This window comes from Geotrypetes seraphini, chromosome 13 (assembly GCF_902459505.1).
Source record: "Geotrypetes seraphini chromosome 13, aGeoSer1.1, whole genome shotgun sequence".
Lineage (NCBI taxonomy): Eukaryota > Metazoa > Chordata > Amphibia > Gymnophiona > Dermophiidae > Geotrypetes > Geotrypetes seraphini.
This window is the reverse complement of record NC_047096.1, coordinates 72,777,804-72,803,863: the sequence shown is the minus strand read 5'-3', so window position 1 is coordinate 72,803,863 and position 26,060 is coordinate 72,777,804. Positions and strand designations below refer to the sequence as shown.

General features: G+C 49.2%; 1 protein-coding gene across 1 annotated transcript in view; it reads left to right on the top strand.

Annotated features, from left to right (window-relative positions):
* MEIOC (meiosis specific with coiled-coil domain) overlaps positions 1–26,060 on the top strand; it is a 170,273-nt gene that overhangs the window by 116,646 nt on the left and 27,567 nt on the right.

The following is a 26,060-nucleotide window of genomic DNA, read 5'->3' as shown; positions in this document are numbered from 1 at the left end:
ATATATATATATATACTAGTGTTTAAGCCCGTTACATTAACGGGTGCTAGAATATATGCCTGTCTGTCTTTATTTATGTCTCTCTCCCTGCTCCTGTCTCTTTCTTCCTTTCTTTATGTCTCTCTCCCTCCTGCTATTTTTCTCTCTCTCCCTGGCACCCTTTGTCTGTTTGTCTGTCTGTCTCTCTGGTCCCCTGTCTGTCTCTCTCCCTGGCCTCCTTTGTCTGTCTGTATTTCTTTCTGTCTCTCCCCCCCCCCCCCCCCCACTTTCCTTTGCAGAAGCAGCAGCGGTATTTCCCTACCCCTCCAGGTCCCTGTGAAGCAATTGCTCCGTTCGGCCCCTCCCCCTTCCCTTCCCGCGGGCTGGCCTGCTGCGGCTGAAGGTTTTTGTTTCAAGTTTTAAAAGTGCCGGCGGCGGCTCCTCTCACACTGCTGATCCTCCTGTAAAGAACAGCCTGCGATGGTGGCCGGCTATAGCGAACCTCGCAGGCCGCTCTCCAGCCTCAGTAGCACGTTCCCTCTGACGCACGGGATCGTGTCAGAGGGGGAACGTGCTACCGAGTTGGAGAGCGGCCGATGAGGTTCGCTAAAGCTGGCCACCATTGCAGGCTGCTCTTTACAGGAGGATCAGCAGCAGCGGCGAGTGAGGGCCGAGGTGTGTTCCCTGCCGAGGACGCAGACAGGGAGAGAGCTTGCCTGGCTTCCAGGGTGAGTGAGGGTGGGAAGAGGGGAGTGGCCAGAATGTTTCCTGCCGCTGGGTTGGCTGCCACGGATCACACACCACAGCGGCAGGCAACACAAAATCCTAAGTGCGCATGTGCGCTTAGGGTTTTATTATATAGGATATATATATATACATATACACACACACACACTCCCCATCTCACTCCCCAACTTACCTGTAACAGGTTCTCTGTAAATAGCAGAGGAATGTAGCCACACTTGCTGGTGAAGTCCTCTGAGCCTGCATGCTGGTGCTCTCTCCTAGGTACATTAGGTTTTGGAGTGGTTTGTTTGTTTTGTTTTTTTACTAGTGAGCATGTGCGGCCACCTTGCCTCCCGAGCTCCACCCCCTAGCTGTTCAGTTATGTCATTAGCTTAATTAACAATTCAGAATGGGAATGAAGGGTGGATGCATTCTCCTGCTGTCTACTGAGAGCCCCTGTTACAGGTAAGCAACTTTGCTTTCTCCGGAAACAAGTAGGGGAAATGCAGGCACACTAGCTGGTGAGTCCCTAGCCTTAAGAATTAAGTGGGTGGAGGAGACAAATTAAAACACAAGGTATAGGCGGAATAGAAGTCCCTAATGTAATGTAATGTAAATTCCATAGGACTGATTGACCAAATTGAATATCTTGTGCTGAACTCTAGTCCAAACAATAGTGCTTAGTAAAAGGATGAACTGAGGACCAAGTGTCTGCTTTGAAGATATCTGGAAATGGGACTGATTTCCTGTTTGAAATGGAAAAATTATGCCCTACCTGTTACTTTTCTTTCCTTTAGATGCAGCAGATGAATCCAGAGACTAGTGGGCTAGCACACATCTACCAGAAGGTGGAGATAGAGAACTGACTTGCAGGTGTATATCTTGGATGGAATCCCTCCTGGCCAGTTAGTATCGCTCTTTGCCCAAGCATCAGGAATAATGCAGCTGCACAGCAACAAACTTCTTTCCCACAAGTAAAAAGAATATAACACCCTGACCCAACAATGGATTTAACCTGCGAGAGAAATCACCTTCGAAAAAACCCAATTGGATGGGGTTCTGGATTCATCTGCTGCGTCTAAAGGAAAGAAAATTTAACAGGTAGGACATAATTTTTTTTTCCTTATTGCCGACAGCAGATGAATCCAGAGACTAGTGGGATCTAGCAAAGCAAACCTCAAACCAAATGGGACGAACCTGCCGCCTCTGCAATGACCGAAACAACAAAGGGTGCCTCCACGCGGTCCACCAAATCCATGTGGCAATGCTTAGAAAATGTGTTCAATGACAACCAAGTGGCCACCCTACAAATCTCAAGAGAAAATCCCCTGGACTTGGCCAAGATGTAGCTATTGCCCTTGTCATGTGAGCATGGAAAGCCTCTGGCAAATACTTGTCCTCCAATAAATAAGCGGAAGTAATAGCCTCTTGGACCCAACGAGCCACCGAAGCCTTGGAAGCCGCTAGACCCTTCCTATGACCTGAAAAGAGCACAAAGAGGTGATCCAAACACCGAAAATCATTAGTAGCATGAAGATAGTGCAAGAGCACTCTACGCACATCGAGAAAATGCAAAGAATGAAACCGCAACCCCCAATCCTCTTCTTTGAACGACAGGAGGAAGAGGGACTGATTGACATGAAAAGGCAAAACCACCTTAGGAAGAAAGGAAGGAACCGTCCGAATCGAGACCCCAGACACCGAGACATGTAAGAACGGATCCCTGCAGGACAACGCCTGCAACTCAGACACGCGCATAGCCGATGCTAGAGCTACCAGAAAAATCACTTTCAAGGTAACATTCTTGAGCTTCGTGTTACTCAAAGGTTCGAAAGGAGCCCCTTGCAACCCCCCAAAAACCACCTTTTAAATTCCAATCTGTACATGGTCTCCGCAAAGGCGGCCAAATGCAGTTCACCCCCTTAAGGACTTGAACCACATCTGGCTGAGACCCTAAGGACGCATTCGACACCTTATCTCTATAACAGGTGGTAGCCACCACTTGAACCCGAAGGGAATTATAGGCTAACCCTTTGGCCACCCCATCTTGCAAGAAGGAAAGAATGTGCGACAAGGAAGCCCAAAAGGGAGAAATCCCTAACTGAGCGCACCAAGACTCACATACTCGCCAGACCCTAGCATAAGCTATTGAGGTAGATCTCTTATTTGCCTGCAGAAGAGTAGCGATAACCTGCTTGTAATATTCCCTATGCTTCAGCCATGACCTTTCAATAGCCAGGCCATAAGACCAAAGCGGGAGAGATTTTCCCCCTGTACCGGACCTTGCGCGAGGAAGTCGGGTGTCCCCGGAAACCAAAGAGGAGCGTCCTGCGACCATCTCATCTGAGTTGCATACCAGTTCTCATCCGGCGTCACAGACCTCTTCAGCATTGAGTCCCTGTGTCTCCTGCTGGGCATGCATCGTCATCGAGGTCTCCCATCACCAGACACCCTGCTGTACCATTGATACCCACTCAGTCTCAGGTATTGGTACAGGATATTTGATCCAAACTCCATGATTTCCGCGCAGATAGATTGGTGACATTTTCAAACTAATCTCCATGCCAGTGTCTACACCAACCTCATTGGTACCAGCTCAGCCCAAGTATAGTGGTCATAGGCCACAAGATACAGCTTCGGAGTCTGCCTCTAAACATCGCTGTGCTTTGCATTGACGTTCTCCAAGTCAATGTCAATGCTAATCTTGTGTGTCCAAGAGGCATCGATGCGCTCGTCCCCGGTACTGGTGATAGGCTTCATCGGAGCATCGATCATCATTGAAGTATCAACACCATTCTTCACATCGAAATTCTGCATCAAAGGTCTTCATTGGGACACTGAAAGGCTTCATCAAAATGTTGACGCTCTTTATGGAGACATCAGCTATCCTTATCTAAACATCGGCGCTAAGTATTCCACCTCGAAGCATACATCAGCTAGATCAGTAGTGTTCAATCTATGGATCAGTGGAAATAAAATAATTATTTTGTGGACCGGCACTAGTCCACGGACCGGCAGTTGAAGAACACTGGGCTAAGTCATGGACCAGACTCCGCCCATCTCCACCCAATCTCCACTCCCCAGACCCCACCCCCATAATAGTACTAATTGTAACACTATTTTTTCCATTCATTTTTCATATATATATACACACACACACACTATAATTGTATTAACAACACAATGGTTAACCACAAAATTAAACTACACAAAGCACACTGTATGCTTCTCAATATTCATTCCTACCAGAACACAGATAACCCCATGCAAATACAGGGTGGGGGGAGGCAGGGAAAGAGAAAGAAAGACACAGAGCTTCATGCTTCCAGGAACTAAACAAGCTGCTGTTCCTCCATTGACCAACTAACAGTGCTGCTTTCTCTGGAGAGAGACAAGAGAGAAAGAAAGAGGGGACAGAGAGAAAAAAAGACAGAAAAAAAGAAGGGGCAGAGAGAAAGAAAGGGGAGGGGAAGGGAGAGAGGAAGAAAAAGTTGGGGGAGGGAATAGAGTGTGTCAGGTGGCAGGCAGGGAGAGAGGAAGAAAAAGTTGGACTTATGGAGGGACATAGAGAGATGTTGGTTGGGATGAGGCCTGGAGGAGAGGAAGCATGCAGGAGGAAGAAAGAAAGAAAGATTGGATGAACAGTCAGAGTCATGAAATCACCAGACAACAAAGGTAGGACAAATTATTTTATTTTCAATTTAGTGATTAAAATGTGTCCGTTTTTTGAGAATTTATATCTGCTGTCTATATTTTGCACTATGGCCCCCTTTTACTAAACTGCAATAGTGGTTTTTATCCCAGGACAAGCAGGCAGCATATTCTTAACGAATGGGTGACGTCACCGACGGAGCCCCGGTACGGACCTTTTTAACTAGAAAGTTCTAGTTGGCCGCACCGCGCATGCGCGAGTGCCTTCCCGCCCGACGGAGGAGTGCGTGGTCTCCAGTTTCTTCGTTTCCGCGGAGCGAAGAAGACGCATGTGGTATTCAACGGCTGTTGAACACTCCTTTTTTGCCTTCCCGCTCGCGTTATTCTGATTTTTTCTGCTTTTTTCCTTCGGGTTTTTCTTTTCTGTCTAATTTACAAAAAAAAAAAAAAAAAAAACTTTATTTTTTCCTTTATTTTTCAACAGGCCCCGGCGGGGCCTGTTGCCATCATACAAGCCTCCGGCTTTGATTTCGCTGAGGCCGTATTCCCCTTCATGCCCCCTCAGCCGGGTTTTAAGAAGTGCCAGCGGTGTGCACGCCCGATTTCCCTTTCGGACCCACACAACTGGTGCCTACAGTGCTTGGGTCCGGAACATCGGGCTGACACCTGCACCCGCTGCGCGACTCTTCAAAAACGCACACTTAAAAATAGACAAATTCAGCAGAATCTCCTCTTCGGCACCGGTTCTGCTATGGATCCGACCCCGACGTCGACGGCACCGCCGAAATCGGCACCGTCAACATGGACACCACCTGATCCCTCTGCGGGGTCGATGGCGCCAGGTAAGCCAGCTAAGAAGCCTTCCACTTCCCTCGAGCGCCCTCCAGCCACGGCGGTGACACCGGTCCTTCCGACGTCCCGCAAGTCCCGTAAGCGCTCCGCTCCGATAACGGTGAGTGCCTCTTCATCGGCCTCCTCATCACCGGAGCGTAGAGCGGCACCTATGGTACCGAAGAAAAGTAAAACGGTACCGGTGCCCCCATTGGAGGACCGTATCTCGGCCATCCTCCAAACTAAATTACAGGAGCAACTCGAGCACCAGCTTCAGGAACTGCTCCCAACCCTGCTGGCACCGCTCCTTCCGGTACCGGTCCGGCCCGAGCCTCGCACCACTACGCCAGTGACCACCCCCTCGGTACCGATGAATACTTCGATGCCGGTCTTATCGGCACAGCCTGCATTACAGACCTGCACGGCGGAGGACCCATCCCGAACCCAAGATCGACATCGATCGTCTCGGGACCGGGATCGACACCACTCCTCCCGGGACAGAGATCGGCACCGGTCTTCATCCCCCGGCACCGTATCCATGAGATCTGGCAAGTCCCTTTCTAAAACCCGCCATGCTGAGCCGGCCATCAGGGACCCTGACTTATGGGAGCAATCCCCCCTCGGTACCGAGGAGGATGCCTCTTCCACTGATGAGGAACCCTCCATGGCTGAATCCACCTCCAAGCCCGAGCAGTCCTCATTTACAAAATTCCTTCGGGAGATGTCTGGGGCTCTTTCCATCCCACTCGAGTCCGACTCCAAGAAGTCCCAGGCCTTTCTAGAAGCCTTGGACTTCGACCAACCCCCCAAGGAATTTCTCAAACTCCCCGTCCATGATATTCTGCGGGAGACGTTTTATAAAAACTTGGAGAACCCCCTTACTGTTCCAGGTGCCCCTAAGAAACTGGACAGTTTATACAGGGTCATCCCTATCCCGGGATTTGATAAACCCCAGTTGCCACATGAGAGCCTCCTAGTAGAATCCACTCTCAAGAAATCTCATGGTTCCAGTGTCTATGCCTCCACCCCTCCTGGCAGAGAGGGTAAAACAATGGATAAATTTGGAAAGCGCCTATACCAGAATGCCATGCTGGCTAGCAGAGCCAACAATTATTCATTTCATTTTTCTTTTTATATGAAATATCTGGTACAACAACTTTCTGCTCTGCAAAAGTACATCCCTGAACGCAAGGTCCCTTTGTTTCAGCAACAAATTTCCACCCTCCTTCAGCTCAGGAAGTTCATGGTACGCTCAATCTATGACTCCTTCGAGCTCTCCTCCCGTGCCTCTGCTCTGGCAATTGCTATGCGACGCCTTGCCTGGCTGAGAGTATCTGACCTGGATGTCAACCACCAAGACCGCCTTGCCAACGCGCCCTGTCTTGGTGATGAACTTTTTGGGGAGTCTCTAGATACCACCACACAAAAACTTTCGGCTCATGAGACCAGATGGGACACCCTCATTAAGCCTAAAAAGAAGACTCCGCCGACACGACCATACAGACCTCAGTCTTCTTACCAACTTCGCTTTTCTGCTAGGCCGCTGAATCCTCCTCAACAGCAATCTCGTCGGCCTCGCCAACAACAACAACAACACTCTCAGGCTCGCTCGCAATCTCACCAGACAGCTAAGCCTCTCCCTCAAACTAAGCCTCCTCAGCCCTTTTGACTCCTTTCTCCAGGGCATAGCCAGTCTCCAACCCTCGCTGCCTCTGCCTCAACCTATCGGGGGCCGCCTCACCATCTTTCTACGACGCTGGGAGGCCATCACATCAGACCTGTGGGTTCTAAACATCATCCGTCACGGATACTCACTAAGGTTTCAGACTCTTCCTCCAGACCACCCTCCCGTAGAGTCTGCTTCTCACTCCTCCCAAACTCCTCTCCTCCTCAGGGAGGTCCAATCCCTCCTCCTTCTCAATGCCATCGAAGAAGTTCCACCAGACCAAAGAGGTCAGGGATTTTACTCCCGCTACTTCTTGGTACCCAAGAAAACAGGAGATCTTCGTCCTATCCTCGACCTCAGGAACCTCAACAAGTGTTTGGTCAAGGAAAAGTTCAGGATGCTCTCACTTGCCACACTTTATCCTCTTCTGTCTCAACACGACTGGCTATGTTCCCTGGACCTCAAGGAGGCCTACACTCACATCCCAATCCATCAGGCTTCACGTCGCTACCTCCGATTCCAGATACTCAATCACCACTATCAGTACAAAGTGCTTCCCTTTGGTCTCGCATCTTCGCCCAGGGTGTTCACCAAGTGCCTGATTGTGGTAGCGGCCTGTCTCAGGTCCCACAACCTACAAGTGTTCCCCTACTTGGACGATTGGTTGGTGAAAGCAACGACCGCTCCACTTGTGCTGCAATCCACTCACCACACCATCTCTTTCCTCCATCTCTTGGGGTTCGAGATCAATTATCCCAAGTCGCATCTGCTTCCCACGCAGCGCCTTCAGTTCATCGGAGCACTTCTCGATACCAACTCCATGAGAGCGTTCCTTCCTGCCGACCGGCACCGGACACTGCTTCACCTCTGTCGACAGGTGCTCCTCCAACCATCCATCCCTGCTCGCCAGATGATGATTCTTCTGGGTCACATGGCCTCGACAGTCCATGTGGTTCCTCTGGCGCGACTCCATTTGAGGATACCGCAATGGACCCTCGCCAACCAATGGTCGCAGACCAGGGATCCTCTTTCTCATCCCATCTCTGTGACATCGTCTCTTCAGCACTCTCTTCAATGGTGGTTGAACTCCTCAAATCTTTCCAGGGGCCTCCTTCTTCATCCGCCCCCTCATTCCATGATCATCACCACAGATGCCTCCCCCTATGCATGGGGAGCTCACATAGGGGATCTACGCACCCAGGGACTCTGGACCCCTCAGGAGCGTCAGCATCACATCAATTTCCTGGAACTCAGAGCCATGTTTTATGCTCTCAAGGCCTTCCAGCACCTTCTCTATCCTCAGGTTCTTCTACTGTGCACGGACAACCAAGTCGCCATGTACTACATCAACAAGCAAGGCGGCACCGGATCTCGTCTCCTTTGTCAGGAGGCCCTCCGAATTTGGACCTGGGCCACAGCCCACAATCTTTTTCTCAAAGCGGTCTATATCCAGGGCGAACAGAATTCCCTGGCCGACCAGCTCAGCCGCATCCTTCAACCTCACGAGTGGACCCTGGATCCTCCCACTCTCCACTCCATCTTTGCTCGATGGGGCACTCCACAGGTGGACCTCTTTGCAGCTCCTCACAACCATCAGCTGCCCCAGTTCTGCTCCAGACTCTTCTCTCCACATCGTCTGGCCCCGGATGCATTCCTACTCGACTGGACGGATCGGTTCCTCTATGCCTTCCCTCCACTTCCTCTGATGTTGCGGACCCTGTTCAAGCTCCGCAAGGACAGGGCCACCATGATTCTCATCGCCCCTCGGTGGCCCAGACAACATTGGTTCTCCCTCCTGCTTCAACTCAGCTCCAGGGAGCCCATTCCTCTTCCTGTATTTCCTTCTCTGCTTACGCAGCAACATCAGTCTCTGCTACATCCCAATCTGTCTTCCCTCCACCTGACAGCTTGATTTCTCTCGGGCTGACCTCTCCAGAAAACCTGTCTCAGCCAGTCCGTCGCATTTTGGATGCCTCCAGGAAACCCTCCACACTCCAATGTTACCATCAGAAGTGGACCCGGTTCTCCGCTTGGTGTCTCCTTCATCATCACAATCCCACCTCTCTGGCGGTGGAAACTGTACTGGACTATTTGCTCTCTCTCTCCGACGCTGGCCTCAAGTCGACCTCAATCAGAGTCCACCTCAGTGCCATCACTGCGTTTCATGAGCCTATCCTTGGAAAACCCCTCACGGCTCATCCTCTGGTTTCCCGGTTCATGAGAGGCCTCTTCAATATCAAACCACCTCTTCAGCCTCCCCCAGTCGTCTGGGACCTCAATGTGGTTTTGTCAGCCCTCATGAAACCTCCTTTTGAGCCTCTGGCTACTACCTCGCTCAAACTTCTCACATGGAAGGTGCTTTTCCTCATTGCCATCACCTCTGCCAGGAGGGTTAGCGAGCTACATGCACTGGTAGCCGATCCACCGTTCACTGTTTTTCACCATGACAAGGTGGTTCTGCGTACCCATCCTAAATTCCTTCCTAAGGTGGTTTCAGCCTTTCACCTCAACCAGTCCATCGTGCTGCCTGTTTTCTTCCCTAAACCCCATTCTCATCCTGGGGAACAGGCTCTTCACACGCTGGATTGTAAGCGTGCCCTGGCGTACTACCTTGACCGTACCAGGGCTCACCGCTCCTCTCCTCAACTTTTTCTGACCTTCGATCCTAATCGTCTGGGTCACCCTGTATCTAAACGAACGCTGTCCAATTGGCTTGCTGCCTGTATTGCGTTCTGTTATGCTCGGGCCGGCCTGTCACTGGAAGGACCTGTCACGGCCCACAGGGTCAGAGCTATGGCTGCTTCTGTGGCTTTCCTCCGTTCCACTCCTATTGAGGAAATCTGCAAGGCGGCCACTTGGTCTTCAGTTCACACATTCACTACTCACTACTGTCTGGATGCCTTCTCCAGACGGGATGGACACTTTGGTCAATCTGTGTTACAAAATTTATTTTCCTAATGGCCAACCATCCCTCCTCCCTCTCTGTTAGCTTAGAGGTCACCCATTCGTTAAGAATATGCTGCCTGCTTGTCCTGGGATAAAGCACAGTTACTTACCGTAACAGGTGTTATCCAGGGACAGCAGGCAGATATTCTTACGACCCACCCACCTCCCCGGGTTGGCTTCTTAGCTGGCTTATCCTAACTGGAGACCACGCACTCCTCCGTCGGGCGGGAAGGCACTCGCGCATGCGCGGTGCGGCCAACTAGAACTTTCTAGTTAAAAAGGTCCGTACCGGGGCTCCGTCGGTGACGTCACCCATTCGTTAAGAATATCTGCCTGCTGTCCCTGGATAACACCTGTTACGGTAAGTAACTGTGCTTTAGTGCAGGGAGCCTATGAGCGTCGAGAGCAGCGCGGGGCATTCAGCGCAGCTCCCTGCACTAAAAACCGCTATCGCAGTTTAGTAAAAGGGGAGGGGGTATATTTGTCTATTTTTGTATGGCTGTTACTGAGGTGACATTGCATATTTAAAGTCATCTGCCTTGACCTCTTTGAAAAAAACCCCAAATATAAATTATAATTAACATTCTGTTTTTTTATTTGTTTTAATATTCTTTATTCGTTTTTAAAACTTCAATTGTGCACAATATCATTAGAGCACAATATACTTAATAGAATAAAGACAAAACTTATTTTTCCCACTCATTTTTAAATTACAAACATCTCAGAAAATACTTGTAATCAACCCTTCTATATTTCTTAACAAATGCCAAAACATCTCCCCCCTCCCTGGATGTGCATGTTTTCCCCAAATTATACAAATAAATCAATCTTTATAATATTTAATTAATTGTTCTCAAACTTCCATAAATTTTTTATAATAACTCTTCTGAATGGCCATAAACTTTTCCATTTTAAAGATATAACATAGGGATTCCCACCAGAATGAATAATTTAATCTATCCCAATTTTTCCAATTCTTTAAAATAAGCTGCATGGCAACTCCCGTCATTATAAACAAAAGTTTGTTATTTTTTGCTGAAATTTGACTTTTTGCCCTCATAGATGCCAGTACATTTTCAGAGATCCTTTAATAATTTAACATTTTCTCTGCGTAAAGTGTGCTTTGTGTTTTTTAAAATTTTATTGTTGGTAGATCATTTTGATTTGGTCATTTTAAAAGTAGCTTGCAAGTCAAAAAGTGTGGGCACCCCTGCCCTAGAGGAAAGGAGGGACAGATGAGATATGATTCAGATGTTTAAGTACTTGAAAGGCATTAATGTAGAACAAAATCTATTCCAGAGAAAGGAAAATGGTAAAACCAGAGGGCATAATTTGAGGCTGAGGGGTGGTAGTCTCGAGCAATGTAAGGAAATTATTCTTTATGGAGAGGGTGGTGTTAGCCTGGAATGTGCTCCAGAGAGAGTTGGTGGAGAGGAAAATGGTGACGGAGTTCAAAAAAGCGTGGGATGAACACACAGGACTTGCACGGTCTGTGTCTGTATATGGCCGTTTGGTTGAGGATGGGCTGGGGAGGGTTGAGATGGTGTAGATGGGGCTGGAGTGAGCTTTGATGAAGACTTCAGTAGTTGGAACCTAAGCACAGTACCGAGCAGAGCTTTGGATTCTTGCCCAGAAATAGCTAAGAAGAAAAAAAAATTTAAATTGAATCAGGTTGGGCAGACTGGATGGACCATTTGGTTCGTTATCTGCCATCATCTACTATGTTACAGTGCTACTTGATTGCTTTTGTACGAACTGAAAGGGTAGGAGCAGCTCTCTAGGAAGGCGGTGGAGTTGAAAAGATGATGGACAGTTTTATGCAAACAATTTGCGTGTTCAGATGCAAAACCCTAGCATTCATGACTTGATACATCTATAAGAAAGATTATCATCAAGGTAAGAACCTAATCTTTCCTTAACTTTTCATCTACTACTTATGAGAACCAAAATAGAGAATGACACGGTGATTGTTACCCGCAGCTAGCCGCGGGTAACCCGCCGAAACGGGGAAAGAAAAAAATAGTGGTTGCTGCGGGGTGGGGACAAGGCCATTCACCGCCCCGTGGAGTGGTGAATGGACTTGTCTCCGCAGTGAGGCAATGAAGGATTGTTCGGTCCATCAGCCCCCACCCACCCGATCGTAGCGTTCCGCCATCTCCCTCCCTCCACCTCACCTTAGATGCAGAGTTTGCCGGCTTTCTTTTTCACCCAGCCGCACACTTTCAAAGAGCCACGCATGCGCGGCTGCTCAAGTTATTCAATCTTCTCCTCTGCTGCAACTTCCTGTTTCCAGTTGCGTCAGTGGTGAAGATTGAACAACAGAGCAGCTGCGCGTGCGGCTGGGCAAAAACGAAAGCTGGCAAACTCGGCATCTAAGGTGAGGTGGAGGGAGGGAGTTGACTGAACGCTGCAATCGGGCGGGAGGGGGCTGCTGGACCTTTTCCGGCTCACACTAGGAAGGAGGGAATGGGAAGGAAAGAGATTCTGGGCCAAGGGGATGAAGAGGGAGAAAGGGGAGGGCAGGCAAGTGAGCCAGATGCTGGAAGCAGGGGGGGGGGAAGAAAGAGGGAAAGAAGCTAGATGGGGTTGCAGAGAAGAGACACATTGGTGTAGAAGAGGAAGACAAGGGAAATCTGGACACAGGAAGGTAACAGAAACGGGGGCATAGGGACAGAGACATAAAGGGGACATACATGCCATGAGGATGGTATATGGACACGGGGGGGGAAATGCCAGATACATAGGGGAGATATTAGAAATGGGGAAAATAGGAACACAGAAGCGAGATTGTTTGGGGACCAAGCTCGCAGGCTCCAGCGGCTTGCACAAATTACATTGTAACGTGCCACGAAAGTAAGAGGGAGGTAGATAGGCCGCGCGAGAGGAGCTGAAGAGTGGTAGAAAGGAACAGATGGTGAAGGAGGGAGGGAAGGGTGGTGGTGGAAAGGAATAGAACAGACATTGAAGGAGGGTGTAGAGGAACAGACCATGAAGGGAAATGTGGAAGACAGAGTGGGGAGAAGATGCTGGAAGGGAAGAAGACAGATGCCAGATTATGGGGGAGCGGAGAGAAGAAGATGGGTGCCAGACCAATTGGGGAAGGGGTGAAGTGCGAGGCATGGTAACAGAGCAAATGGAAGATGCAGAGAGAAGACACACAGTGAATGGAAGGAATTGAATGAGAAGATGAGGAAAGCAGAAACCAGACAACAAAGGTAAATTCTATTTATTTTCTTTTTCTTTTTTTTTTTGCTTTAGGATAAAGTAGTATATTAGTTGTGTTGATAAAAATTTATAAACAAAGCCCTGCCAGCTGAACATCTCTTTCTCTAGTTCAGTAGCCAGAACTTTGATTTATAAGGAAGGAATAAGCTAAATATTGCAGTACTGAGGCTTATAAGGAAGGAATAAGCTAAATATTGCAGTACTGAGACTTATGTGGATGCTGCGGTGACGGGGCAGTGAATGGGATGGCAGTGTCGGTGACGGGGCGGTGAAAGGAATGGCAGTGACGGGGTGGTGAAGGGGATGGTGGGCCGGGGACGGGGCAGTGACGGGGACAGATTTTTTCCCTGTGTCATTCTCTAAACCAAAACAGTTTTCTTTTCCTGTTACTTTTATTTACTTTCCTTACAAAATGGTTTCTTGCCCACTGCTTTCCTACTTCTTCCAGATGTTCCCATCCAGACAATTCCATGATGCAACCTCCATCTGAATAAAGTTAGGTGTTTGTTTTTTTGTTTTTTTTTTGGGGGGGGGGGTTAAATCTAGAACCTTTACTTTTGAAAGAGCCCTTTCTACACCGGATTTAATATTACAACATACCATGAGGTGATCTCTGGTTGCCAGATGATCACCCACTGTAACATCAGAAATACTTTTCAATGTTTGTAAGTACTAAGTCCAGTGTGGCTCCATCTTGTGTGGGTTCCAATATCAACTGCTAGAACATTTCTCCTTGTAGAAAATCCAGGATCTCCTCCATTTCTAGAAGACCCCTTAATAGGGATACCCCAATCAACATTTGGCAACATAAGTCATCTATTAAGACGTTCCTTTTTAAAGATGCTTTCCAAGTTTAATTGTCATAAGGATTTTTAAACTTTTCTTAGTCCATCTGTATTGGACTGTTACAACCCCACCCTCTTGTCTTTTTTCCTGGTGCCCTCACTTTTCTTAAAATAATATTGTAGTTCTCCCCATTTTCCTTCTGTATCTGTCCAGTCATGTGTCTTGTTCCCTGTCCTTTTATGTTAAATTTGTTTTTATGGTAAACCACCTTGAAATATATCAAATTATTAATAAACTTGGAAATTAAAAGTCACCTATTAGTGGGAGGAAGTGATGTCACAGTGGCTGATGGCCCGTGAAATAATTTACATTCTCCCTTTTTTTGTGAGATTTTGTGAGCACCTTGCTGCTCTAAGAGTGAGAGTTTCGAATGATGGCAACTAGGAAGAAGCAGCTTGACATAAGTATTTTCTACATCTTCTGGCCCTGTGCTCTGAATCTAAAATGGCAACTGAGAAAGTGGGAGCAGTTCTTGTTGAAGCCACAGCGGATGCCACTATTACTCAATTGCAGCAGGAGATTTGTGGCTGGTTTAAGGAGCTTAAATCGGATCTTACTTCAATCTGAGCAGATATTCATGGAGAGTTGGAGGATTTAAAGAAAGATGTTGGAGATATCAGACACAGATTGGGGGAGGCCGAAACGGTACTTGATTCTCATAAGGAGGATCTTATCCGCATGCAGGACTAAATGCTTGCATTGGAGCAGGGAGCAGAGGAGGCCTTTGGAAAATCGATCAATCTTCGCTTCCGTGGGGTGCCAGACACTGTTTTGGATGCGTGTTGTATGGAAACTATTGAGAAGCTGTATCTTTCGATTTTGGATGTGGCTGGTACTCCAACAGAGGTGGGTAAACCCATATTGGATGATATGCATTGTATTGTGGGTCCCTGGGGTGGCCTGGGGCCTTGGGACATAATTGCATGCTTCTATCGCTATGCAGATAAAGAACAAGTGCTGAGAGCAGTGCGCCGCAGTGGCGGTGCAATGTGTTGGGGGGAAACCAATACAGAGATCCTAATTTGGCTCAGGCAACCTTGTTCCACCGCAGGACTTATAAAGATTGGACACAGCTATTCCGGGAGCAGTGGCGTACCTAGCATATGTGACACCCAGGGCCCATCATTTTTTGGCACCCCCCCCCCCCCCCATCTGTATGAAAAACATGATTTTTAGTAACAAGCCACATGTCACACATGAGTACCTAGGAAAAGGCAGCATCTTACATACTGCAGGGAGCAGTACAACAGCAATACACCCATTGTAAACCTAAACAAGCCAGACTAGTACAGATCAATCTTAAGCAGTATTTTAGCCGCGGTTTCATGAGGCTGCCTCATGAAACCACGCTAAAATACTGCTTAGGGCAGCTGTGTGCCGAAGTTAAAAGCACACAGAACTGCCGCTGCTTGTCTGGGGGTGCGGAGACAAAGGCTGGAGCAGGAGACATACGTGGCAGGAGTCGGTGGTGGAAGGCAGGAGTGCCGGCATAGCGACGGCAACAGAAGTTGCACGTCAGCTAACGCCGGCACCTTTTGCTGCGGCTGGGGACCCAAATCCTTCGCGGACCGGCAAGATTTTTTTGCGAACTGACACCGGTCCGCGGACCGGCGGTTGAAGAACTGTGCTTTAGTATATGTACTTTGTCTATTCGCTTTTCTCCTTTCAGCTATGACTGGGAATAATTTTCTGTTGTAATGATGTTCTCCTGGGCTGCTAACCCTTTTGGAGTTGATCTTCTACACTTCCTGATTGCATGGTCCATGGAAGTGTTTTTTTGTTTTGGTGTGTTTTTTTTGTTGTTGTTTTTGTTTTTTTTGGGGGGGGGGGTGTTGGATTGTGGTTGGGTGAGTTGGTTGTGTGTGGGTTGGGAGGAGTGTGCACTTTAAGTTTGTAAGGCGGTGTTGATTTTGACTTTGTGTGCTTGGTAGTGTGCTTGAACTGGGGGTTTGTGCCTCTTTTCTCAATAATAGTTAATGGCTTCCTATACGTTTTTGACATACAATGTTAGAGGGTTAAATTCCTCACAAAAGAGACGGCTGCTCTTTAGGGAGCTTAGTCATCAACATGTTTCAGTAGGTTTTATACAAGAAACACATTTAATTAATGTCCCGCTATGAGGGTTTATTACATTAAACAATATCCGCATGTGTTTCATTCTTCTAATAAAGTTCATAAGAAGACCTGTGGGGTGGGGATTTTAATTCATAGGGGGATCCAATTTGTATTAAGACAGGTATTTCAAGACACTGAAGGCTGCTATTTACTGGTTGAATGGGAGGTTATATAGGCTTCTTAATCTCTATGTCCCTAATAGTGGACAGGGCCCTTTTTATGATGTTGTTGAACGGGTCTTTTTGGATCATGGGGAAGATATTTTGATTATTGGGGGGATTTTATTTTAATTTGCAAACCTACTTTGGACAATTAAAATTCGGCCATTTATTATGTTAGAATTGATAGACGGAAATTATGTGGTTTTATGCGACGTCATGATTTGGAAGATGTGTGGCGTTGGAGTCATCCTGTTGACCATGATTATACATTTTATTTGCCTATACATAATTATACTAGAATAGAAATGTGGCTGGTAAGGTGGAATACTTTGTCACAGGTTATTGGCTCGTCTATTGAACCAGCGTCTGGTCTGATCATGCGCCTCTTGCGCTTCGGTTGCATGAGTTGAGTATTAGGGAGGGCTGCAGAGTTTGGAAATTGAATGATTTTTTTACTAATGGATCCTAAATTTTTGTCATTGTTGGAAATGGATGTTCAGGACTTCTTTAGTTTCAATGTTACTGGGGAGGTGAGCCCTGTAATTCTGTGGAAAGTTTTAAGGCTACCATGCGTGGTTGTTGTATTTCGAGGGGCTCTTTTCGGAATAGATGTAGAGTCCAGCGCAGAGCTAGGTTGACTTGTCGTTTGCTGCGTTTGGAGCACATTCATAAACGACTTCCTACATCTGGGGGTCACCATGCGTTTGAGACCTGTCAGCAGGATCTTCAGGCATTGGATCTTGAAGATATGGCTTGGGCCCTTAAGTGGAGGAAGCAACAATTTTTTGAGTGGGGCAATTAGGCAGGTCATCTTCTTGCCTCTCAGTTGCGTAAGATTCAAGCCTTTCACTCTATTCTGCATATTTGGGATTCTCAGGGGGTGTTACACACTTGAGAGATTGAGCTTCATCGGGCTTTTTGGATTTTTATAAGACCTTGTATATTCCGGAACACGAACCACAAACACCTGAGATTGAGGAGTTTTTAGATGGCATTACTTTACCGTGTCTAGCAGAGTAGATTGGCTTTCTTTGCCCATTCAATCAGAGAAGGTTCTTGCTGCGATTCAACATTTGTCTACACATAAGGCCCCTGGTTTGGATGGTTTTTCGCCTTTGTTTTATAAGAAAATGGTGGTGCACTTAGTGGAGCCTTTAACTTGTTTATTTAACTTTTGGGGGGAGGTGGATCATCTTCCATTATCTTTCTTTCAGACTGCAATTGCCCTTCTCAAATCTGGAAAGAATTCAGATTTCCCTGATGGGAGTAGTTTATAAGCTTTTCACTCGGATTCTAGTGGTTAGGCTACAGCGTTTTCTCCCTGACTTAGTGCACACGGACCAAGCTGGTTTCATCGTGGGATGTCAGCTGGGTGATAATGTCCGATGACTGTTGAATTTGATTTGGGTAGTTTGGGAAAGAGCCTCTCCAGCAGTCCTGCTTTTTGTGGATGCAGAGAAGGCCTTCAATAGGGTATTGTGGCCTTTTTATGCTTTGCATCGTTTTTGGTTTTTCTGGGAATTTTTTGAAATGGATTACTTTGTTGTATGATACCTCGGAAGTGTGTTTGAGAGTGAATGGTAGATTTACAGATTCTTTATGTATTCACCGTGGCACTCGTCAGGGATGTCCACTCTCGCCTTTGATTTCACTTTGGTTATGGAACCCTTGGCACAGGCCATATGAGAGTGGGGATATCAATGGGATTTTGGTGAATATAAAGTTTCCTCAAATGCAGATGATGCTCTATGGTTACCCGGCCCTTTCAATCCTTGCGGGGATTCTACTTTTGTTGAAAAAATATGGGGAAATGGCAGGTTTTAAACTTAATGTGGCAAAATCAGAATTGTTGAATCTTACCGTTCAGGGTGACCTGTTATCTCAGTTGCAGAGTTCTTTTCGCTTTCATTGGGCTACTCAGTCTGTCGGTTATTTGGGGGTTCATATCTGGGGATTTAGATGCTTTGTTTTGTTTAAATTATCCACTGTTATTGTGGACGGTATTTCTTATTTGGATAGATGGGAAGGGTTACATTTGTCATAATTGGGGAGAATTTATGCAGTGAAGATGAATGTTCTTCCGCGCTTTTTGTATTTATTTGCTAGTTTGCCTTTGATTATCTCCAAATTTTTTTTCTTTAAGTTACAACGGCGGGCCTTTGCTTATATTTGGACTCATACACCTCTGTGGGTTCGTATAGCCCGGGGGTCGGCAACCCGCGGCTCTTTTTCACCTTTGCCGCGGCTCCGGTAGTGTGTCACGCGGGCCGGACCAATCAGCAAGCAAGGCTTTCATCTGTGTACGTGCTGAGCTCACTGCTCAGCATGGCTATTTCCCGCCGCGACGCCGGACTTGTAAGCTGCATGCCTGCATCGCCAGAATTTAGGTAAGCTGTTTTCATCCCCGTGGGAGTCTCTCTCATGCACTATGGCTCTAAGTCAGGGGTGCCCAACTCAGCAGCAGCGATCGACACAAGCTTCTGACGTCGGGGCCTACCCTCTGCAAGTCCCGCTTGTTTCAACTTCTTTTTCCACAAAGGCGAGACTCGTAGAGGGAAGGCCTCGATGTCGGCAGCTTGTCTTGATCACCGCTGCTGACGAGTTGCTGAAGAGAGCCGCGGAGCAGGGGGGTGTTGCCAGGTGCAAGTAGAAGGGAGAGGGCCAGATGCAGGACTCATGGGTGAGGGAGCAGAAGAGAGAGAGGGAAGGGAAACAAAAGGAAATATTTCATACTGGGCTGGGCCGGAGTGGAGGGAGGGTGGAAAGATTCTGGCTACAGGGTGCATTAACAAAGGAAAAGGGGGGAAAGCTGAAAATGGAGATAGTGACACAAAGAAGAGAAAGAGTAAGTAGGACCTACTGAATAAGGATAGAGATACAGAGGGGACATGAAGAGGAGGTGAAATAGAGACATAGAAGTAATGCTGAAAAAGTGTGTGGGGGGGAGATAAAGACATTGAAAGGGCAAATGGTGAACATGGGGTAAAGACAAGGACAAAGACAAATGAAGATTCTGAAAAAGTGGTGAGATAGGGATATAGTGAGATGGACACAAAGAAGGGTGATGCTGGAAAATAGGTGGAATGGTAATTCTGACAAACACAGAAGGGAAATGCTGGATCAAGGAGAGATGGGGCTCAGGCTGGATGGAATGAGGAGAAATGCCTTGTTGGCCCGGAACTTCCTCTCCTACGTCAGAATTGACGTCAGGGAGCGGAATGCTGGTCAGCGCGACGCTTCTGCAGGGAAAGCTTGGGACAGCGGTGGCTTGGGGGCTATTCCCCGATGGCGGTGGCAGCAAACCGAGTGGCTTGGGGGAGGGCACGGAGAAAGAAAGAAAGGGGGCAGACAGGGAGACAGAAAGAAGGGGGAACAGGGAGACAGAAAGAAAAAGTTGGGGGAGAGAATGAGGTCTGGAGGAGAGGAAACATACAGGAGGCTGAAAGAAAGGAAGAAAGATTGGATGCACTGTCAGAAGAAGAAAGTGCAACCAGAGATTCATGAAATCACCAAACAGCAAAGGTAGGAAAAATGATTTTATTTTCAATTTAGTGATCCTGTATATAGCATTAAGATAAGAAACAATATATGCAGTGTTAGATTTGTTTTATAATGGTTTTGCGGCTCCAAGTTTTTTTTTTTCTTTTCGAAAACGGGTCCAAGTGGCTCTTTATGTCTTAAAGGTTGCAGACCCCTGGTATAGCCCATATGTATTGGGATAGGGATCATGGTGGTATGGAGTCCCTGATTTTACCACTTACTATCAGGCTGCACAATTGCAGGCTCTCTTTCATTGGGCTTATCCCAGCAAAAGCTGGGTTCCGTTGGAACCAGGAACTTTTGCATTATCCCAGGACAAGCAGGCAGCATATTCTCTACATGTGGGTGACGTCATCGCGGACAGCCTTTCAAGCAAACTTGATTGAAGATCTCAAAGTTTGCTAGTGCTGCCCACGCATGTGTGCCTTCCTGCTCCACTAGAGGGCGCATCCCCTCCTTGTGGTCTTCAGTTCTTAGTTTTCCGCGGAGCCAGAAAGCTCTGCGTTCTCTAAGTGCTTTTCTAGCACCGCGGTTTCTTTTACTCGGGAGTCGCTGTGCGCGTTGTTTATTGCTTCAGTTCCTTGTTTTTTGTTTTTTCAGTTCGGTGACTGGGGGCTCCCGGTTCGCCGTGGCTGCGGCCATCTTACCTTATGTCCCGGCCTCTCACCGGGTTTAAGAAGTGCTCCCAGTGCGGTTGGGTTATCTCCATCACTAACCCGCACTGCTGGTGTATCCTGTGCCTGGGTGCTGACCACCCGACTGATTCCTGTCCTCGCTGTGCCACGTTTCAACTTCGGGCTGTTCGGCGATGTAGGGCCAGGATTGCGGAGCTTTTCGCCATGGAAGCCGCTCCTGCTTCGACCCTGGCCTCGGCTTCGGCCTCGAAGACCTCGGCCCCGGGCAAGTCATCCTCGACCTCGAAGGCCTCGACCTCAAAGTCATTGGCTCCGGGTAAGCCCCTCTTCCTCCTTCAGGTTCAGCTCAGCTACCAAAGAAGCCTTCCTCGGAATCTCTGGCCATCCAGGCGGTGAGTGTAGTCCTGCCGACCTCGATGAGACCACCCTCCAAGCGTGCTTCCACCACATGGGTCGCCCTCGGTGAAACGCACTGCTGCACCTGCCCGGCCAAATATGGTCACGGTTCCGATGTTTGAGGAGGTACTGAAGGTTATCGTCTTCTCGGAGCTCTCCTCGGCGTTGGCTCAGCTTGCTCTGGCCTCGACCTCGCACGCTGTGGACCAGCCTGAGCGTCGCGTCGAGGTTTCTCGAGGCAAAGCACGTTGATCTTGGCATCTGTCCTCGTTGGATTCCTCGCCTCTTCCATTGAGGCAAGTTTCTCCCTCGAGCCGGCCTCGGTCGAGGCACCGGTTGAGGCGCCTAGCGAAGTGTCCGCGGGACTCCCCCCCCCCCCCCCGAGGTGGGGCAGGTCCTCGGATCCTCGCACTACTGGCTCCATTAAGACCTCGGACATCACTCTGTCCAACCCGAGTCTGTTGAGGTCGCCGGTCTGGTTGGATTCCCCGATCCGGGAGGAGCCTGCCTCGGGGAACCCGGGCTCATTTTCCCGAGGCTTGTCTTCAGGCCGAGGTTCTCCGGGGCACCGTCCTTGGACCTTGGCGGTCCATGTCTCGCAGTCCTCCCCTCCGGGGACTTCAAGGCGCAAGCTCTCGTCGACGCCTCCTCGTTCTTTCAACGGGGCTTCCTTGGTGTCCATGCAGGTGGATACGGATGTTCCCGAGGCTCCCGCAGTATTCTAGGGAGGATTCCCCCTCCTTTTCGGCTGCCCTGCGGTCTCGTTCCACCACTCCACCGGGAGAGCATTCTGAGAGCAGGCCCTCTTCCTTCACTCGATTTGTGCAGGATATGGGGAAGGCCTTGCACCTGGACCTCCAGTCAGATTCCAGGTATACCAAGGAGTATTTGGAGGAGATGGAGCTTCCATGCCCTTCTAGGGAATCCTTGCGGCTGCCTCTGAATCCGGTGTTACACCAGACTTTCTTTCGAAATCTGGAGACGCCTTATGCTATTCCGGCTATTCCCTCCAAAATAGAGTCTCGGTACCGGACTGTGCCTTGCAAAGGGTTTGAGAAGGCGCAGCTTTCTCACCAGTCTTTGGTAGTGGAGTCTACCCTTAAAAAGTCTCACCCGTCCAAGGTCTATGCCACTGTCCCGCCAGGCCGGGAGGGCAGGACGATGGGCAAGTTCGGGAGGCGTCTCCATGATGGCGAACCGAGTCCTGAATTATAACTTTATCTTTACTTCTTATCTCAAGTGGTGCATTAAGTCCCTACCATCATTCGAGGACGCTTTTCCCTCTGCGCGCCGTGCGGAGTTCCGCCGGCTTGTGGATACACTGTCGCAGCTTCAGTTGTACGTGTTTCAGGCCTCCTATGATGCATTTGAGCTGTCGTCTAGGGTCTCGGCCTTCGCGGTGGCGATGCGTCACCTGGCGTGGCTCCACATTGTCGATATGGACCCGAACCTGCAGGACAGATTGGCCAATCTCCCATGCTTGGGCAGCGAATTGTTCGATTATTCCATCGAGGCTGCCACGAAACGCCTCTCCGAACACAAACGCTCCTTCGCTTCCCTGGTCCGGGCTAAGGCAAAACCCGCCCCACCCAAGACCTACCGGCTGCCTCCCCGGTGGTATCCACAGAAGTCCATGCCGGCGTTTTCTCACCCGACGTCCGCAGCAGCAGAGGGCTCTTCCTAAGCCCCAGACCCCCGCTGCGCCTAAGCAGCAGCCGTCCTTTTGACTGGCCCTGCGGAAGGGGTTGGCCCCTTCTGCCTTGGGGGTTCCCCCTCTACCCATCAGGGGTTGTCTCCGCGCCTTTCATCAGCACTGGGCGGAGATCACTGCGGACACTTGGGTCCTCTCCGTCATTCGGGAGGGGTACTCCCTCAACTTCCGGGTTTTGCTTCCAGACAGACCTCCCAGAGAGTCTCTTTCCGACAGGTCACAACTTCCTTTGCTTCTTTTGGAAGCGCGGGCCCTCCTTCGCCTGCGGGCTGTGGAAGAGGTTCCCCCTTGCCAACAAGGCTGCGGGGTTTATTCTCGGTACTTCCTGGTACCCAAAAAGACCGGGGACCTTTGTCCCATTCTGGATATGCGGAAACTGAACAAGTTCTTGGTTCGGGAGAAGTTCTGCATGCTTTGGCTTCCCATTTTTGTATCCCTTAATGGACGAGGGGGGCTGGTTGTGTTCCCTGGACCTGAAAGAAGCCTACACTCACATCCCGATACATCCGGCTTCTCGGCGGTTTCAAGTGGGGAGCCTCCACTTGCAGTATCGAGTTCTCCCATTCGGGCTTGCTTCGTCTCCACGGGTCTTCACGAAGTGCCTCGTGGTGGTCGCGGCGGCCCAGCGGTCGCAGGGCCTTCATGTTTTCCTGTACCTCGACGATTGGCTTATCAAAGCCCCGTCGAGGGAGGGGGTTATTTCAGCGACCCGTCAGACTATTATCTTCAGCGTCTGGAGTTCGAGATCAACTTCTCCAAGTCTCAGTTGTGCCCCTCTCTGTCCCTGCAGTTTATCGGGGCCGTGCTCGACACGCTCCGCCTCTGGTCGTTTCTGCCGCCGCCTTGGCAGGCTGTACTCCTGCGACTGTGTCAGCCGGTGGCTCAGCGAAATTCGGTTCCAGCCAAGCAGATGAAGATTCTCCTGTGACACATGGCCTCCACCGTTCACATCACACCGTTTGCCCGGTTGCATCTTCGGGTTCCTCAGTGGACTCTGGCGTCTCGGTGGTGGCAGGATCTGGATCCCGTTTCTCAGCACATTGCGGTGACTCCCTCCTTGAAGCGCTCGCTCTGTTGGTGGGCCAACTCTTCCAAACTGTCCAGAGGTTTGCTCTTTCTCATGCCCCCGCATTAGAAGGTTCTGACGACGGACTCCTCGGAGTACGCTTTGGGAGCGCACATCAACGGCCTGCGGACTCAGGGTCTTTGGTCGAGTGCGGACCGTCGCTGCCACATCAACCTGCTAGAGCTCCGGGCCATCTTCAAAGTCGTGGTAGCTTTTCGTCATTTGCTACAGGATTCAGTTGTCCTGGTGCGTAGGGAAAACCAGGTGGCGATGTATTATGTGAATAAGCAAGGGGGTATGGGTTCCCTATCGCTTTGCAGGGAAGCCCTTCGTCTTTGGCAGTGGGCGCTGCACCACAACATCTTCCTTCAGGCGGTGTATATCCAGGGCGAGCAGAATTGTCTGGCAGACAAGTTGAGCTGTCTGCTTCAGCCGCACGAGTGGTCGCTCCATTCTCGAACTCTGGGACAGGTGTTTGTTCGATGGGGGACTCCGCAGATAGATCTGTTAGCTTCGCCCCTCAATCACAAGTTGCCTCGTTTCTGCTCGAGGATGTACTCCCCGGATCGTCTCGAGGCAGATGCTTTCCTTCTCGATTGGACGAGACGGGTTCCTCTATGCGTTCCCTCCCTTTCCTCTGATTCTCAGGATGCTGGTGCATCTCAAGTCGGTCCACGCCACCATGATCTTGATAGCTCCTCGGTGGCCCTGGCAACCGTGGTTCTCCCTGCTCCTTCAGCTAAGTGTCAGGGAACCTCTGCTACTACCTGTTTTTCCTTCTCTGCTGTCTCAGAGTCGGGGTTCGCTGTTACATCCCAATCTGCAGTCGTTCCACTTAACAGCTTGGTTCCTCTCCAAGTGCCTCCCTCCTTAGGTTTCTCCCAGTCGGTGAGGGATCTTCTCGAGGCCTCTAGGAAGAGCTCTACTCGTCAATGCTATTCTCAGAAATGGAGCAGATTTGCGGCGTGGTGTCCTGAACACCGCATGGATCTGCCCTCGGCCTCCTTGTTTTCTGTGCTGGATTATCTGTTCCACTTGTCTCGGTCTGGCCTCAAATCGACATCTATTCGAGTCCATCTCAGTGTGATTGCTGCCTTTCATCAGCCGCTTGAGGGGAAACCGCTCTCTGTCCATCCGGTGGTTTCCCGCTTTATGAAGGGCCTTTTCAATGTTCAACCTCCACTCAAGCCCCTTCCGGTGGTTTGGGATCTTAATGTGGTTCTGGTTCAATTGATGAAACCTCCGTTTGAGCCCATTGATAAGACTCCTTTGAAGTTTCTCACTTGTAAGGTAGTGTTCTTAGTTGCTCTCACGTCTGCCCGCAAAGTCAGTGAGCTGCAAGCGCTTGTTGCGGATCCGCTTTTTACTCTATTCCATCATGACAAGGTGGTCCTTCGTACTCATCGTAAGTTCTTGCCTATGGTGGTTTCGGATTTCCACCTCAACCAATCCATTGTTCTTCCAGTGTTTTTTCTGAAGCCCCACTCGCATCCTGGCACACTTGACTGTAAGAGAAGCGTTAGCCTTTTACCTGTGACGCACCGAGTCTCATCGGACAGCTCCTTAACTTTTCATCTCTTTTGATCCTAATTGGTTGGGCTGCCCTGTTTCCAAGCGCACCTTATCCAACTGGTTGACTGCTTGTATTTCTTTTTGCTACGCTCAGACTGGTCTCTCGCTGCATGGTCTGGTCACGGGACATAGGGTCCGAGCAATGGCGTCGTCGGTCGCTTTCCTCAGGTCCACGCCTATTGAAGAGATTTGCAAGGCTGCCACTTGGTCTTCGGTTCATACCTTCACCTCTCACTATTGTTTGGATGCCTTTTCCAGGCGCAACGGCCAGTTTGGCGTAATCTGTTTTCCTAATTGCCAACTTTCCCTCCATCCCTTTTTGGTTAGCTTGGAGGTCACCCACATGTAGAAAATATGCTGCCTGCTTGTCCTGGGATAAAGCACAGTTACTTACCGTAACAGGTGTTATCCAGGGACAGCAGGCAGATATTCTCGCAACCCTCCCACCTCCCCAAGGTTGGCTTTTTTGCTAGCTAGCTGAACTGAAGACCACGAGGAGGGGATGCGCCCTCTAGTGGAGCAGGAAGGCACGCATGCGTGGGCAGCACTAGCATACTTTGAGATCTTCAATCAAGTTTGCTTGAAAGGCTGTCCGCGATAGGGCTCCATGGATGACGTCACCCACATGTAGAGAATATCTGCCTGCTGTCCCTGGATAACACCTGCTACGGTAAGTAACTGTGCTTTCTTATCCCTTAGCTGCTTTACCCTGGTTGCCTTTGGCGGAGTTACGTGAGATTTGTCATCAGGCTTCACATGGGGTATCATGTGATGTCAGGTACATTATTTTTATGCTACCCCTTTGAGGTATGCTCCAGGATTTGTTTTGGCTTGGTCTTCGGTGTTTCGCAGGTGGGAGTTGGCTGGATTGCAAGTGTTGGGACAGTTGGTTCTTTAGGAGTCGGTGATACCATTTACAGCATTGGTTAATTCTTATGATTTACCTGATACTGATTTTTTTTTTCATTATATGCAACTTCGGGATTTTTTCCTT